This window comes from Scyliorhinus canicula, chromosome 3 (genome assembly GCF_902713615.1).
Source record: "Scyliorhinus canicula chromosome 3, sScyCan1.1, whole genome shotgun sequence".
In the NCBI taxonomy this organism is placed as follows: domain Eukaryota; kingdom Metazoa; phylum Chordata; class Chondrichthyes; order Carcharhiniformes; family Scyliorhinidae; genus Scyliorhinus; species Scyliorhinus canicula.
In genome coordinates this window covers 61,198,612-61,217,467 of record NC_052148.1, presented here as the reverse complement: position 1 = coordinate 61,217,467, position 18,856 = coordinate 61,198,612, and positions in this window count along the sequence as shown.

Here is an 18,856-nt window from a genome sequence, read left to right as displayed (position 1 = left end):
GTAAATGAATGAGTGCTAATTTGGAAGGACATTTCCCACTGTGGGTGTTGAGGAAAATGGGAATGCACTTTTGCAAAATCAAGGAAGAACTTTGTCAGCTGCGAGGAATGTGCCAAGAAAATTAAGGAGCAGTTTCTGGAAAGCTATCACTGAAGAAGGCATTTGCACTGGGCTCACAGCAACAGTCAGAGCTTGGGTTCAGCACATTTCTGCAACCTCCTCTCTCGCCCAGTCTCCACAGCATCACACTATCTCTCTGGACCCGCCAAACTCCCGCTACCTCCTCTCTCGCCCCTGCTCTCCTCAGTGCCACATTCCCAGATTCCAGTCCCGGGTCTCTTCTACATCTCTGCACCAGCAAATGGCTTCAAGTGCAGCCTCGGTGCAGGGAAACTCCCTGAGGCAAAAACAAGATAGCAAAGTGCCAAGAAACACCCCGCTCAACGTGCCTAAAACTGGACTCAGAATTTTTTCCAGTTAAATTGCACCCGACATCACTGCTTTGCCCTCCACGATTTGCCAGAGGTGCTAGCTTCAAACAATGGGATAGCATTTACCAGTGCTGAGTTCCAACACTTCATGCCATCAAATGGGAGGAAACACTGCACCTTTCCACCCCTCCTGGAGTGGACTTGCTGAACGTGCTAAACAGACCGTTAAGGCAGCCATGTTAAAAGGACCACCAGCATCACTGGGGACAAAATCGGCGGGTTTCCTCATTCCTTACAGAACCATGTCACACATGACCTGCTGAGTTAATGAAGGATCGTTGGTTAAGAACCAGGTTGGACTTGGTGTTTCCAAATTTGGCAGGGAGTGTGGAGTCAAGGCAAGGTGTTCAGAAGAAGAACCACAATGCATTAATGGGCGAGAGGACATTCAAAGTAGATGACCCAGTGTTTGTCAAATATTTTGGAAGTGGACCGTGTTGGGTCCCGGGTGTTATGGTGCGCAGAATGGGTCCGGTATCATATGAGGTGGAGGCACATGAAAAAAATTGAAAAAAAACTTATGGATCATTTGAGGAGACTGGTATGACTTTGAAAACCAGTGGGGCAGTCCGCTCCGATTGTATCTGCCAGTTATGTAGCTGTTGGTCAAGGAACTGAAGAGGTGAGTCAGCCTGAGGAAGGGCCAAGTACTGTTCCAGTAGGAGCTGAAGACGCAAGGAACACCGTTGTACCCTTGCATGAAGAAAGCCAGGTTTCAGAGAATCCAATCGAGATTACTTCTACTGTTGAGACGCAACCTGTTGAGCTATGTCGCTCCTAGAGGAAGAGGAAGTCCCCAAATAGACTGAGTTTATAATGAACTATGTCAAAAGTATTTATCATTGACATTGCTTGTAAACAGTTTAACTTGTTATAATGTGTTCTAGTAAGGGACTTAAAGGGTGAAGGATGTAGTAGCGGGCCCCTTGAAGCGGTGAGGTTTTGAAAGATTACGAGATCTGATCGGCCAATCGGGTCTTAGCACGCGGATCCGGGGGCTGAGCGTGGGCATTCCCGGGAATAATCAACCCTGGAGCTGTAGAAGCCTAGCACATCCTAGCACTCTTATAATTATTCTAAAAAATAGTTTCTGTTGTTCAAACCTGGCGATCGCCAATCACTCAGGTATTACACATCTTCAAACTATTTTTACCTATTAGGTGAGTTTATGTGGAGGTGCTCTGATGGGGTTATGGCAAAATTCCCAGGAAACAGTGCAAATGGCTAAGCGCTGTCATTTACACCATTTCTCCAGGCCTCCTCTGATCTTCCACCAAAATAATGGCAGGAAATTTTGAGACCCTGCATAAGTTTTCCACTTCTTTAAGAATATACCTAGCCAATGCAACAGGTAGTTGAACCATATTATGGCCAGCCAGACTGTTACAGTTGTACTCTGCAGTGACAATTCTCGACAGTAGGCAAACAGTGGTATTATTTATTTATTTTAAAATAAATTTAGTGTACCCAATCTATTTTTCCAATTAAACGGCAATTTAGTGTGGCCAATCCACCTACCCTGCACATTTTTTGGGTTGTGGAGGTGAAATCCACGCAAACACAGGGAGAATGTGCAAACACCACACGGACAGTGACCCAGAGCTGGGTTCAAACCTGGAACCTTGGCGCCGTGAGGCAGCAATGCTAACCACTGTAACATCATGCTGCCCTAAACAGTGGTATTATAATGAAGATAGCAAGCAATCAACTCACAGATAGAAGTTAACATTGTTCGGTCTGTTTAAAAAATAATACAATTCGGTATATCTTTCATACAAAACATTCTTTATAATTTTTAGTTCCGCTTTAACATACTGAAGTGTTTTATTTTGTAAATTTTTAACCATTGTTCCATTCAGCAAGATAAAGGTGATCATCAGTTATACCATCACACTTCTTTTTACAATGCTACTGTACTTAACTGTGATGGGGAAACAGACAGGAGAAGCAGCTTGTGCTGGAATCTGCACACTGAGTTCAGCACTCCCTGTTTTCAGTCCTGAGCCAAACATGTGACATTAAACTTTAATAGCATGCACGATGAGAGTACAGAAAGACCTGGAAAAACTGTGCTAGGTTGTCAGTGGTCAAGCCAAAGATTGTTTATGGTCTTATTTCATACTCCCAACAGCCTATGTAAGAAGGACCAGCAGGGTAGCATGGTGGTTAGCATAAATGCTTCACAGCTTCAGGGTCCCAGGTCGATTCCCGGCTGGGTCACTGTCTGTGTGGAGTCTGCACGTCCTCCCCCTGTGTGCGTGGGTTTCCTCCGGGTGCTCCGGTTTCCTCCCACAGTCCAAAGATGTGCGGGTTAGGTGGATTGGCCATGCTAAATTGCCCGTAGTGTCCTAATAAAAGTAAGGTTAAGGGGGGGTTGTTGGGTTACGGGTATAGGGTGGATACATGGGTTTGAGTAGGGTGATCATGGCTCGGCACAACATGAAGGGCCTGTTCTGTGCTGTACTGTTCTATGTTCTATGAATGGACAGCTTTGCTTTTGAAGTTCTCTGCTGAATTCAACATTTTGTGGATTGTTTCAGTATTTTCTTTGCTTTCGGAATAGTATAGAATCTGTGTGAATGTGTCTCTGTGATCTATTTCCTCACTCGTTTTCCTTTTCCAAAAAAAAATCTTCTCTGACCCTATGTACAATTTGTCTCTGTGTGGGTCACTGAAAACACTACGTGTTGTGAGAAGTTGAATTATATTCCCTGACAACAAAAGCAAATGGTTACTCGGAGTACGCAAGGGTGAACAAGAAAGAGAACAGGAGCCAATATATTTGGCATGGATTGCACGAAGGTTGGTAAAGGGATGGATTGCTTACTTGCCCTGCACCTCCCCCTGCCCTCGAAGGAAAGCTCATCCCAAGCAGTCCAACTTTTAAACTTCTAAAATTCTGCCCCGCAACGGCAACATGCAGCCAGCAGTCTAAACAGACTGAAGGTCAGAATTCTGCCCCTCAGTGAACAGGAAGTCATGCCTTTGCAAACTGCCATCCAATCTGATTAGTTGACGATAGACTTATTCTACCTTGAAGGTAAAGAATATTTGCTCATGGTGGACTATTACTCAAATTATCCAGAAGTAGCACAATTACCTAGCTCGTCAGCAAATTGTGTAATCATCACACAAAATCACTGTTTGCACGACATGGAATACCTGAGGTAGTAATGAGTGATAATGGAGCATGCTTCAACAGTAAAGAATGGAAGGAATTTCCACAGCAATACGATTTTAGCATGTAACGTCAAGCCCATTATACCCACAATCAAATGGCAAAGCAGAAAAAGTGAAGCAATTGCTGAAGAGGGAAATGATCCATATTTAGCACTGCTAGGCTATCAAACATCTCCATTACGTTGTGGTTTATCGCCAGCAGAAATGTTGATGAGTCGGAAACTACGAACAACCCTGCCATGCCATACCAAGCAATGAGTAAATGAGAAGATGAGGGATCAAATTGAATCTCATAAGAAGAAACAAAAGGAATATTATGACAAGTCTACCAGGAGTCTGAAACCTTTGAAACCAATTGACATGGTGAGAGTGGAGGATCCTGATGTCTGGTGTAAATGTGCTAAGTTATTGCAGAAAACAAGTCCACGGTCCTATTCTGTGATAACTGAGCAAGGACAGGTTTTCTGGAGGAACAGACGAGTACTCCTAAAAGTGAAACAACCTGTTGCTGAACAGCAAGGTGAGGATGTATATGAAAGTTTACATTAATCAAAACTGATGCAAGCAGTGAACGAATCAAATGTCAATGTACAAAATAATGTTCAGCACAATGATACGATCATAGCAGATGTACCTACAGAAGTTCAGAGCTATCACACAAATTCACCAGCTTTACCGAAGTTGAGATGAGCAACGAGAAACAGAAAGAAACTGGACTGGTTAGATCTGTGAATGGACAATATGTAAAATACAATGTTATGCATATCATATGTAATGTTTATTGAAATAATGTATTATATGTTTTTATCAAAATATCAAGGAAAGGATGTGTAGTAATATACATAAGAGAGTGTTTGTATAAATATATATAGCCTCCGACCAATAGGCATGTGACACTGTAACCTGGGGGGGAGTTTGAAGAGAAAGTGTCATGGTCAGTCATGATTGTATTAGTTCCAGTTTGATAGCATTAGTTTCTTATCCACAGTTTACTATACAATAATAAAATTGACTAGTCTTGAACTAAATGTTCATTAGTACACCAACTCAGTAATTGTCTCTATGCAAGAACATAATAATGTGACACTGTAACCTGAGGGAAGTCTGGAGGATAAATCGTCATGGTCAGTCATGTTTGTAATAGTTCCAGTTTGATAGCATTAGTTTCACTTAATTTGAAGACTGTGTCCTTCAAATTTTCACACTTCTGATCTTTAGGTTTTGATCACCTCACCCGGTACCATATTACGTTCTTGCACAGAGATAATTCCTGAGTCAGCGTACTAAAGAACATCTAGTTCAAAACTAGTCAATTTTATTATTGTACAATAAACAGTGTGTCAGAAACTAATGCTATCAAACTGGAACTAATACAAACATGATTGACCACAACAATTTCTCCTCCAGACTCTCCCCCAGGTTATATTGTCACGTGCTATTACTTGCCTGACACCTACTGGTTGGAGGCTATACATATTTACACATACACTTGCTTATGCATATCACTACAACAAACTGCTATCCAATCTGATTAGCTGGCAGTTCCTGCAGTCCCATCAGTGCCAATCAATGCACTCAGGGCACCCCTCCTACCAACCTCCTCCCAAAAAAAAAGAACTGATTAACTCCTTTTTATAGAATCCCTACAGTGCTTAAGGAAGCCATTTGACTCATCGAGTCCACACCAACCCTCCGAAAGAGTATCCTATGTAGCCCTGCTCCCTGCTCTATCCCTATAACTTCAGGCTCGTGCTCCACTTTCCAGGGTTTCCAGGGCTGGTACAGCGGCTACTTGTAATGCGTAGGGATTGTTTAACATATTTGACATAATTAAAATTTATACTGTTAGATTTCTGCAGAGAACTTTGGACAGAAGCAATTCTTCCAGGATATTCAAATACTTTAATTTATCAGAGTACCTACTCAACTAATTCATTCATCAATACATGAAAGTAAATGCTGGAAATGCAGAATTAAAACAGAAAATGCTAGAAACAGCAAACAAATCAAACAGAACTTAACGAGAATGAAAAGGTTAATGTTCAGGAGCAAAAGGCTGACTTTCTCTTTCAGATGCAGTATTTTTCCAGTATTTTCTGTATTTTTCAGAACAGCTTTATGCGTTTGATTGACTGTTTCTGGGAGAATTTGCAATAGTTTCCCAACGACCTTTGCTTTTCAAACTCAAACAGATTTATTGGTTTAGCATGATCAATCTATCTAACCTGCACATCTTTGGACTTCCTTCTCACCTTTTCAAAGAAGCCATTTCAAAAACAGTCAGCTGCCCTCAGAGTACTCAAAATATTCATTAAGGATCTCATCCACTTAGAACATAGGACATAGAACATACAGTGCAGAAGGAGTCCATTTGGCCCATCGAGTCTGCACCGACCCACTTAAGCCCTCACTTCCACTCTATCCCCATAACCCAATAACCCCTCCTAACCTTTTGGACACTAAGGGCAATTTAGCATGGCCAATCCACCTAACCTGCACGTCTTTGGACTGTGGGAGGAAACCGGAGCACCCAGAGGAAACCCACGCAGACACAGGGAGAACGTGCAGACTCAGCACAGACAGTAACGCAGCAGGGAATCAAATCTGGAACCCTGGCGCTGTGAAGCCACAGTGCTATCCACTTGTGCTGGAAGGAGTCACTTCCTCTGACTCCACGCACAACTTCCCTCCTTTGTCCTTGAGTGGGTTCACACTTTCTCTGGCTACCCTCTTGCTCCTTATATATGCATAAAAGGCCTTGGGATTTTCCTTGACCCTGCTTGCCAATGGCATTTCATGGCCTCTTTTAGCCCTCCTAAATCCCTGATTGAGTTTGTTCCTATTTTCCCTATATTCTTCAAAATCTTACTCTGTTTTTAGTTGCTTAGATCTGATGTATGCTTCCTTTTTCATTTTGACTGGTCTCACAATTTCCTCTGTCATCCATGGTTCTCTAACCCTGCCATTCCTGTCCTTCATTTTTGCAGGGACATACCTGTCCTGCACTCTAATCAACTGATCTCCAAAAGACTCCCATATGTCGAATGCGGATTTACTCTCAAACAGCTGCTCCCAGTCCACATTCTCCAGCTCTTGCTGAATTGTGTTGTAGTTAGTTTTTCCCCAATTTAGCACCCTCACTTGAGGACCACTCTTGTCCTTGTCCATGAGTATTCGAAAACTTACGGAATTATGATCACTATTCCCGAAATGTTCCCCGACTGAAACTTTGGTCACCTGGCCAGGCTATTCCCCAATAATAGATCCAGTAAGGCCTCCTCCCAAGTTGGACTATCAACATACTGTTTCAACAAAAACCTCTTGCTCTCCACCTGGAACTCTGGCACTAAGGGAGCCCAGTCAATATGGGGGAAATTAAAATCACCCACCACAAAAACCCAGCTATTTTCACATCTTTCCAGAATCTGTCTACATATCTGTCCCTGTTGGAAGGCCTATAGTACAACCCCAACATTGTGATTGAAAAAATAGAATCAGATTTTCATGAACATCAATCTCAAGTGTTTAAAGTTGTCATGCAATTTTCTATGCCAGAAAATGAAGGTATTGGTTATAAAATCCATGTGGTGCAATGCTGATTGTAACTCCAGGGTCATAAAACTGTAGAACTCTGCCATTAATCCGACTAAGAGAATCCCGTAGAGATCCATCGGTCAATATTTTATTATGATATGGGAAATGTTTGCGTATTTCTCAAATCCGATGTTGGCCTGGAGTTCTAAGTCAAAGAGTCAGTTTTTATTCAGGTGAAAGTGCTTGCTCCACTTTCCAGGGTTTCCAGGGCTGATACTACGGCTACTTTTAACTCGTAGGGATTGTTTAAAATATTTGACATAATTAAAGTTTATACAACTGCAGGGAACTTTGTACAGAAGCAATTCTTCCAGGATATTCAAATACTTTAATTTATCAGAGTACCTACTTGACTAATTCATTCATTAATACGTGAAAGTAAATACTGGAAATGCAGAATTAAAACAGAAAATGCTAGAAACAGCAAACAAATCAAACAGAACTTAACGAGAATGAAAAGGTTAACGTTCAGGAGCAAAAGGCTGACTTTCTCTTTCAGATGCAGTATTTTTCCAGTACTTTCTGCATTTTTAAGAACAGCTTTATGCGTTTGATTTACTATTTCTGGGCAAATTTGCAATAGTTTCTCAATGATCTTTACTTTCCAAACTCAAACAGATTTATTGGTTTATGTAAGAGATCTGCATGGATTCAGTAATAAAATGAAATCCACTTAGCGTAAAGTGTAGCACACAAGATTAAGATAAGTAATATAGATATTCCTTCTAATGCAGTTAGAATGAGTTTCGGAGAACATTTTGTTTATTAGTTTATGGAGAGATGGCCCAATGGTACATGAAGTGAAGAATATTCAGAGACAAACCTCAGTCTCCTGAGCATTTAATAAAAACAAACATTAAGAAATGCAGCAATGAATATTGAATAGTTAGCAGGGTTTCACTTCAAGTCATAAAATTAGAAAGTTTTTACTATTCTGGTTGACCTGCCAATTTGGAGTTTTAACAAGCATATTAATGATTAATTTACTTTGAGTGTTGTGTGCCCTTGCTACCCAGATATTGTGTGGCATCCCCTAACTTCAGTTAGTGGAAAGGTGCTGGCACTAGAACACGGCAATCAGGCAAGCTGCTCCCTACGGTGAAGAGGTCAAAGTCAAAAAGAGACAACGGCCTTAATGGCGGCAGGGTGGCACTGCTGCCTCACAGCGCCAGGGTCCAGGGTTTGATTCTGATCTTTGGTGACTGTCTGTGTGGAGTTTGCACATTCTCCCCGTGTCTGCCTGTGTTTCCACCGGGTGATCTGATTTCGTCCCACAGTCCAAAGATGTGCAGGTTAGGTGTTTGGCCATGCTAAATTGCCCTTTAGCGTCCAAAGGTTAGGTGGGGTTATGGGGTTGTGAGGGAGTGGGCCAAGTTAGGATGCTCTTTCAGAGGGTTGGTGGGCTCGATGGGCTGAATGGTTTCCTTCTGCACTGTAGAGATTCTATGATTCTACAAACTGGCAAAGATCCTTATACTGGGGGAAACAACTGATATTTGACTAAAAGCTTATGGTCAATGAGACAAAGAATCAAAATGGCTCAATATTGGTCCCCAGACCTTATTCTCATTATTTAGGTGAACTGTCAGCACCTGTCGTACTGAACAGGTGGTTTGATGTAGAAACAGTGAACGTCAGTGTGCGTTTCACCATGAGGTACATCTCAGGAGGTGGACTAGACTGGCAATGAGTAATGTGGCATTAGAGAAGCATCCTTGTTCTCTAGTGATGGTTTCTGCTTTTGCAGCACTTCTTGTTTTTAATTTCAGCTTTCCAGCTGCAGGATTTTGCTTTTATTATTGTGGAAATACTCTTATTACTCAAAAGATTGTGAGGTAAACCCCAATCTAGACACTCCACAGTAAATCAATTAGCTGTTGAGAGATATGATAAAAAAATTGATGGAAGATGGGTTGATCTACAGAGCAGTGAAGGGCCTGAAGTTGATTAGGACCCATATTGGATTAAGATGCATGATTATTCCACTCCCATCGCTTCTGCTGCAGGCAATATGCAAAACAACATGCTGTCTGCTAATTTCAAAGATCTTGGCATGCAGATAATGCTGTGCCTACTCTTGAGCGATTTAGAACAAATCGAGCAGCTTAACTCTGGGCATCCATGAGTTGTCGTGGGCCCTAAACAGCAGCAGAATATATTCAACCACAATCTGTAACCTCATGGCCTGGCATTTCCCTCACTCTACAATTAACATAAAGCTAGGGGATTAACCGTGGTTCAATGAGGAGTACAGGAGGGAATGCCAGGATCAGCTCCAGCCAAACCTAAAAATGAGGTGCCAATGTGATGAGGCTACATCACATGACTAAGTGCTTGCCAAACACAGAAGCAACTGTGAATGGTGGTGGATAATTAAACAACTCACTGGAGGATGAAGAGGCACCATAAATATCCCCATTATGAATGATAGAGGACCTCAGCATGTCAGCGCCCAGGATAGGGCTGAAGCATTTTCAACCATATTTAAATTTTTTGAAAAATCATTTATGAGATGTGGGCATCGCTGGATAGGCCAGCATTTATGGCCCATCCCTCATTGCCCTTCAGAAGGTGGTGGTGAGTTTCCTTCTTGAACTACTGCAATCCATGAGGTGTAGGTACACCCACTGTTCTGTTCGGGAGGAAATTCCAGAATGTTGTCCCAATGACAGTGAAGGAACGGCGACATATTTCCAAATCAGGGTGGTGAGTGACTTCGAGGGAAAATGTTAGGTAGTGGGGTTCCCAAGTATCTACTGCTTTTGTCCTTCTAGATGGTAGTGGTCATGGGTTTGGAAGGTGCTATCAAAGGAACCTTGGTGGTTACAACAGTGCATCTTGTCGATGGTACACATGGCTGCTACTGTTCGTCGGATATTTATTGTGGTGGATTCAGCAATCAAGGGGTGGTGGCTAGATCCTCTCTTGTTGGAGATGGTCATTGCCTGCCACTTGTGTGGGCAAATGTAACTTGCCGCTTGTCAGCCTAAGCCTGGATATTGTCCAGGTCTTGCTGCATTTGGACATGGACTGGTTCATTATCTGAGGAGTCGTGCATGTTGCTGAACATTGTGCAGTCTCCCCAATTCTGACCTTATGAGGGAAGGGAGGTCATTGATGAAGCATCTGAAGATGGTTGGGCTTAGGGTACTACCGAGAAACTCCTGCAATGATGTCCTGGAGCTGAGATGATTGAGCTCCAACCACTACAGCCATCTTCCTTTGTGCCAGGTCTGACTCCAACCCGCGGAGAGTTTTCCCTCTGATTCCCATTTCTCCAGTTTAGCTAGGGCTCCTTGATACCATACTTGGTCAAATGCTCCCTTGATGGCAAGGGCAGTCACTCTCACCCCACCTCTGGCATTCAGCTCTTTTGTTCATGTTTGAACCAAGGCTGTAATGAGGTTAGGAGCTGAGTGACCCTGGTGGAACCCAAACTGAGCGTCTATGAGCAGGTTATTGCTGAGTAAGTGCCGCTTGATAGCACGGTTGATAACTCCTTCCATCACTTTGCTGATGATGGGGAGTAGACTGATAGGGTGGTAATTGGCCGGGTTGGATTAGTCCTGGTACTTGTACACAGAACACACCTGGCAATTTTCCACATTGCTGAGTAGATGCCAGTGTTGTAGCTGGACTGGAACAGTTTGGCTTGGGGTGCGGCAAGTTCTGGAGCACAAGCCTTCAGTACTATTGTCGGGATGTTGTCAGGGCCCATAGCCTTTGCGGTATCCAGTGCCTTCAGCCAATTCTTGATATCACGTGGAGTGAATGGAATTGGCTGCAGACTGACATGATGCTGGGGACCTCCAGAGGCAACTGAGATAAATCATCCACCTGGCACTTCTAGCTGAAGATTGTTGTGAATGCCTCAGCCTTGTCTTTTGCACTTATGTACTGGGCTCCTCCATTATTGAGAATGGGGATAGCTGTGGAGCCTCCTCCTCCAGTGAGTTGTTTCATTGTCCACCACCATTCCTGGCTGGATGTGGCAGAACTCCAGAGATTAGATCTGATGGATTTGTTGCAGAATTGCTTAGCTCTGTCTATTACTTACTGCTTTTGCTGTTTGGTAGACAAACTGTGTTGTAGCTTCACCTGGTTGACTCCTCATTTTTTGGTATGCCTGATGTTGCTCCTGGCATTCTTTCCTGCACTCTTCATTGAACCAGATTTGATCCCCTGGCTTGGTGGTAATGGAAGAATGGGGGATATGCTAGGTTATGAGGTTGCAGACTGTGGTTGAATGCAATTCTGTTGCTGCTGATGGCCACAAAGCTTCACGGATGCCCAGTCTTGAGTTGCTAGATTTGAAGTCTGTCCCATTTAGCACGGTGGTAGTTCCACACAACACGATGGAAGGTATCCTCAATGTGAAGACGGCACTTTGTCTTCACAAGGATTGTGCAGTGGTCACTTCTACCGATACTGTCATGGGCAATTGCTTCTGCAGCAGGCAGTTTGGATAGGATAAGGTCAAGTATGGTTTTCCCCCTTGTTGGTTCTCTCACCACCTGCTGCAGCTCCAGTCTGGCAGCTATAATCTTTAAGAGCTGGATAGCTCGGTCTGTGATGGTACTACCAAGGCACTCTTGGTGGTGGACATTGAAGTCCCCCACCCAGAGCATATTCTGCTCCCTTGCAGCCCTCAGTGCTTCCTCCAAGTTCCTCAACATGGAGGAATACTGATTCATCAGCTGATGGTGGCCGGTACATGGTACTCAGCAGGAAGTTTCCTTGCCCTGTTTAACCTGAAGCCATGAGACTTCGTAGGGCCCAGAGTCGCCGTTGAGGATTCCTAGGATAACTCCCTCCTGACTTTATACCACTGTGCCACCACTTCTGCTGGGTCTGTCCTGCTGGTGAGACAGGATGTACCCAGGAATGGTGGTGTCTGGACATTTTCTGTAAGTTATGATTCTGTGAGTATGATTATGTCAGGCTGTGGCTTAACTAGTCTGTGAGACAGCTCTCCCAACTTTAGCACAAGCCCCCAGATGTTAGTAAGGAAGACTTTTCAGGGTCGACAAGACTAGGTTTTCCACTGTCATCTCCGGTGCTTGTGTGACTGCCGGCTGGGACCGTCCAATTTCATTCCTTTCTTGTGTTTTCGTAGTGGTTGAATACAACTGATTGACCTGTTGGGCCATTTCAGAGGGCATTTAAGAGTCAACCAGATTGTTGTGGATCTGGAGTCACATGCCGACCAGACCAGGTAAGGATGGCAGATTTCCTTCCCTAAAGGAAAGGCTAATGCGCTGAGTGGATGATCTGCCAGTCCAGCAATGCCATCTTGTGAGACGTGGAATCCTAATGATGGGCAGCACAGTAGCACGTGTGTAGCACTGTTGCTTCACAGCTCCAGGGTCCCAGGTTCGATTCCCGGCTTGGGTCACTGTCTACGCAGAGTCTGCACGTTCTCCCCGTGTCTGCATGGGTTTCCTCCGGGTGCTCCGGTTTCCCCCCACAAGTCCCGAAAGTCGTGCTGTTAGGTGAATTGGACATTCTGAATTCTCCCTCTGTGTACCCGAACAGGCACCGGAATGTGGCGACTAGGGGCGTTTCACAGTAACTTCATTGCAGTGTTAATGTAATGTTTATTGTGACAATAAAGATTGTTATTAATCAATTGTCTACCTCTGCACTTGTCATTCTATTGAGGACGGTGCATTGGACAGCCAATGATGCCAGCCCAATAAGAGACATGTCAGCTCTGGAGCTTCCATTTCCCCATGCACCCTTCTGGGAGAGGTGGGCAATGCTAAGGTAGTTGGGAACCGCAAAGGTGTCTCAAATTGAATGTGCCCAAGGAAGAATGGAGCTCATGTGAGAATCATGAGGGTGAAAGTTAATATGTTCCTCAGAACAGAGAGGAAATCCCTCCAGGGGAATCATTTGGGTCACCAGTGCAGCCCTTCCTGTCCGCGGTCACATCATTGGGACATGGAATCTCAGGCTCCACCATTGGCAGAATGCCACTGAGGTTGCAAAGTCGCCACTAATTGAAACCTTAAGCATGTTAATTGGCTGCTCATCTCATGGAAGAGGCAGCTAAGCCTAATCCAGGCCACCCCTGGGTAACTTCCCCAAAGTTAGGATTGCATCGTGGAGCTGTCCCAACACTGCTACCGTCTATTTTCCCAGCACTCCAAGCCTGCCACCACAGAGCCTGGAAGGTTCAAGCCATGCTCTCTGAACAGGCTGACAGAGTCTGCTGTCCTGAGAGAGCCTTTCTCACAGACCTTCTGCCCTTCTTCCCCTCTTTCGGCAGCTTGTCCCATTCTGTACTGTCTCGGCTCATTCTCTCTGTCAGTCTAAGGAAAATGCAAACTACAGCACCCATGTCTGCAGAGCAAGTGGTTTGTGCAAAATCCTTAAAGGCAGAACAAGTTTCGGCAGGTGCTATGCCCCTCCCTATGACTTCAGTAATTTAACCAATGTTTGATACTGCCATTACTTCTACAATCACAGCAACAATGAGGAGAAATAAAACTGCAACTAACTTGGAACTGGTTATTGATCGCCTTAGATTGTGTTGGTGGGAAGGTCTTCCTGTTTCTGTTTCTACAGTGAGTGGACAAATTTGGTTTGAAGCTCAACCGGACCAAATGCCATTTGGGATGTCCAAGCTAACATTCTTGGGTGGTCAAATCTCTGCTGTAGCTGTGCAACCTGACAACTAAAACATTACAGCTATAATCAGGATGTCCAAACCCAAGGATAAGAAAGCAGTTCTTTGATTACTGGATGTTGTTAATTTCCGAAGAAAATGTACTCTAAACTTTTCTTCTAGAACGACATTCTAGTAGAGAATGACATCCTAGCATTGAGACAGCTGATCAAGAAGAATGATCTATTCTCATGGACAGATGAACATGAAGTGAGTGGTCCGATTTGAAAACAGCATTTACAACGGCACCAGTACTATCATTCTTCGACCCGATGTAGCATACAAAAATCTCTAAATGGAAGTAAGGAGGGCATAGGAGCTGTGCTACTTCAGAGAACGTCTGATGAGCATTGGCAACCCATAGCTTACGCTTCCAGAGTGATGACGCCGACTGAACAGAGATACACCCAGACAGAGAAAGAATGTCTAGGTCTTCTGACAGGCATTGAAAAGTTCCATGACTATGTCTACGGATTACCAACGTTCACAGTAGAGACTGATCATCGTCTGTAAGTATATAACACACAAAAAAAATCTAAATGCAGGGCTGGATTCTCCGTCAGCGGTATGGTCCATTTTGCCAACAGCCCGGGGGTTTCCCGACGGCGTGGGGCTGCCTCACAATGGGAAACCCCATTGACCAACCGGTGTAACGGAGCATCCCGCCGGCGGGGTGAGACAGAAATCTGGCGCAGCGGGGCGGAAAATCCAGCCCAATATGTCACCACGATTACAGTGGATCGTAATGAAACTTCATCGTTATGATTTCCAACTTGTATACCACCCGTAGCAGATCCACTATCCAGAGCTACTGAATAATTCACACAGATGGATTATATAACACAGGTAGTAGAATCATAGAATTTACAGTGCAGAAAGAGGCCATTCGGCCCATTGAGTCTGCACTGGCCCTTGGAAAGAGCACCTCCACCTTATGCCCACAACCCAGTAACCCCACATAACTTTTTTGGGGGCAATTTAGCATGGCCAATCCACCTAACCTGCACATCTTTGGACTGTGAGAGGAAACCGGAGCACCGGGAGGAAACCCACGCAGACAACGTGCAGACTCTGCACAGACAGTGACCCAAGCCGGGAATCGAACCTGGGACCCTGGAGCTGTGAAGCGACAGTGCTAACCATTGTGCTACCATGTCACCATAGAAGCTCGAGCTTGTTTCGTGGAAGAGAATCTACCTGTATCAGATGAAAAACTCAATTTGATTAAAGATGAAACAAAAAAAGATGAAACATTGCAACATGTAATGAGATATCAAAAAGATGATTGGCCAAAAGGAAATTGTGTTAAATATAGGAACACTCGAGCTGATCTGAGCATGATCAATGGATTCCTGCTTCAGCAAGATCACATTGTTATTCCAACTACACTAAGGGTCACTTAGGTATCGGAAAGTGTAAACGACGAGGTCGACAGTCTGCCTACTGATAATGCATGAATGCAGATATCACTAACCTTGTGTTAGAATGTGACACATGCCCACACAATCAATCACCCAACAGAAAGAGAAGTTGACAATGCATGATCTTGGAATGGTCTAAAGTGGGCATCGAAATATTCTAATTTCATGGCAAAGATTACTTATTAATCATTGATTATTATTCAAATTAGCCAGAGGTGATACATTTACCGAACTCCAGTACATTAGCAGTAATCAAAGCCACAAAGTAAGTGTTTTCTCGACCATTGTTATGGCTGACAACGGTCCATGCTTCGACAGCTGCGAGTGGATGGATTTCAAAGCAGTATGATTTTGAACACATAATTGATCAATTTCTAGCCCTATTAAGTTACAGAACTACTCCGCCGGCTACAGGTTTATCGCCAGCACAATTGCTGATGAATCGATAGTTATGCACAACATTACCATAATTAGAATTAGTAGATCCTGACACTGAAAATGTCAGGAACAAACAACAGCAACAACAATATTATGACAGGACAGCTAAAGAACTAGCAAACCTAGAACCAGGTGATCACGTCAGCGTACAAAGTCTCACTTGAGGATGGTCCTATATTTCATAGAATTTCATAGAATTTACAGTGCAGTTTTATTTGATAACTTATTCCTTGTTGACTGGTGATATGGCACGTGTGATACGCCAGGCAGCTCCACACTCATATGTCGTGATGACTGATGCAGGTTCTATTCTCAGAAGAAACAGGAGAGCACTTCTAAAAGTGAAGTCAACTCAGCCGATATTTCTGAATGTTGAGTTCAACACAGAACTACTCAAAGGCACAACTTTGAGAACACAAAATAGAGATGCGGTTATTACTGAAAAGTCAGAAACATCTGATTAAGAACCATCAAGATTAAGAAGGTCGACTCAAACCAGAAGAAAGCCAAACAGAATCAATCTATGAACTGTAAAAAGTTAATAACTTACTGTTAAAGAAACAATATGCATTGAATGTACAGAGCTTATATTGCCTACCGTGTATAAATGTTTGTGATGATGTACAAACATCTTCAAAGAAAGGGGGATGTAATAACAATATGTGTATTGTAAGGAATAAAAAGGGTTAACAACAAGATAATAATACTTTTCACCACCAGATGGAGATAAGGAACAGTCTTATAAGAATCCTGTGACGCCTGGGATTCTGGGAGAAAGTGTTTAGGCATCAGATAGATTAGGTGCATAGCACAAAGTTCTGTTGTAAGATATATCATATTGTTTTATTTGATAACTTATTCCTTGTTGACTGGTTAGCATCTATAATTTAGTAGTGTAAATAAATCAGCTTTGTTCAATAACTCAGCTTGATGTTCTTTGTTAACACTAAGTTCTCAAGACATTCTGATAGACCCAACAGAGAACATCTCATGGTGCCAGGAGTGGTCATCAAGGTAGTTTAGTTAATTTAGAGAGAAAAAGAAAACATCTCAATGAAAAAAAACAGAGAACATCACAGACACCCACTCCTGATGGTCGTCAAGGTGACGATCTGCACCGTCACGGAGGCTCTATATGCCCGGTTGGCACAATGCATTATTTTCAATGAGGCCAGATCCTTGATGGGCCATGAGCTGCACAGCATGCATGTATGCACCCGATGCCCGAGCAGTGTACACAACGCCTTCATCCTGGCACACTTGATGATTCTTGACCTATTCGAAGCGTAGCCCCAGTTGCTCATGGGCGACAGGGTTCATCTGCTGCGGTCGTGGCTGGTGACACCTATCCAGAGGCCACAGATAGACGTAGAGACCTGCTACAACGATGTCCATGCCATGACCGAGCATGATCGAGCGGTGCTTCGGTATCCTTAAGATGTAGTTCAGGTGTTTGGACCTCAATGGAGGGGCTCTTCAGTATAGCGCTAGGAGGGTCTCATACATCATGTGACCTTCTGCGTCCTCCACAACATCATGCAGCAAGGGGGCGATGTGCTGAAAGAGGAGGATGAATGCCAGGCCTTGTCGAATGAGCAGGATGCGGGGGAGGCTGGGGATGGGCAGGACATGGGGCCCAGACAAGCACAGGAGTCTATACTGCGTGCTGCCACTGTGCCAACCTAACTGGTGTCTACCTTTCTGGCCTCATGGGCCCTAACACTACCCCGGCGGAACACCAGGAGTTGAGGCGGCCTGCTGCAATTTCCGCCCTTTGACGCCCGTCTTCTGGGGCGACTAGTCCTGGTTGGGTCCAGCTGCTGCTCAGGTGTCCCAAGTAGCACAGTGCAGTCCTGTTTTGCCCGCTGCCCATCAGATGCACCAGGGACAGGAGGGGGTGGGGGGGAATCCGAGGCACTGTGGTGTTCCAGCACCTCCCCTGTGGGAGTCACCGGCATGGGCCCGATCACCTCCTCCTCCATTGGAGTGCCCGATGTCCCCATGGCGACTCCATGGAACGCAGGTGCGCGCGGGGCTAAGCCCTGAGGCTCCCCCGCCACTTTGCACTGCCAGCCTTGAAGGCCCACTCCCGATTCAACCAGGGCCATTGCCGACGCCACCCGTGCAGTGTTGGCTTTGGTGGTCCGCATGATCGGCACCACCTCCTTCAGGCAGTTTGTCGCCTCCAACTGTACCTGCAGGTGCTGGATGGTTGCTGGCAGCCTCTCATGCAGTCCCTGGCTCTGTGATGTCCCTGACAAATATCGATGGACTGTCCTTTCCAGAAGCCTGAAACCCCTCTGAACGGCAGCTAGTGCCTTGGGTCAGGCTGCCCTCCGATCGTCCATCCCCTTGGGGTTCCTGCCTCTACCTGCTGTACCGCAGCACGTGTATGGTGCGCAGCAGTAAATGCCCCAATAGCCTCTTCGTTCGAGTGCCCAACCAAGGTGAGTGTCTATGGGATGGTGGAGGGTGCTGAAGACAGCTGTGTCGGGAGGTCAGTTTCCTCCCTGGTCTGATGTTCCAGGGTATTTTGGGCGAAAGATCGAGGACTTTCATCGCTGTCTCGTCCTCTTCCTCTCTGCTATCTGTGGTGGTATGAATGTGAGCACTGTCATTGGTGCAGAGCATGGGTTTCCCATTGGCTCTTGCTGGTCATGTGCCTTTCGTCCGATTGGCTGGGACTAGTCATGTGCCTGCTCACCAATTGGTCGAGAGGCAAGTAGACCCCACCTCCGAGGCGGGGTATAAGTACCCAGAGTTTCCGGCGGTTGGCCTTTCTCTGTAGTCGAACACCGGGCTAACAACTAGCTGATTAAAGCCACAGTTTGGATCTTCATCGTGTCTCGAGTCCAATTGATGGTATATCACTATCCACTTGGGGTTGGGTTGAGCTTGGAGTCGGGGCCGGGGGACACCAGAGATGCCTCATCGGACTGGTAACAGTGTCCCCCATCTTCAAGCACCATAAATTCACCCCGGCAATAATAGATGCCTCCATTAAAAGGTGGAGTCAGGATGAAGGGACACTAACAGTAGGGTCATATACATAGATGGCAGAG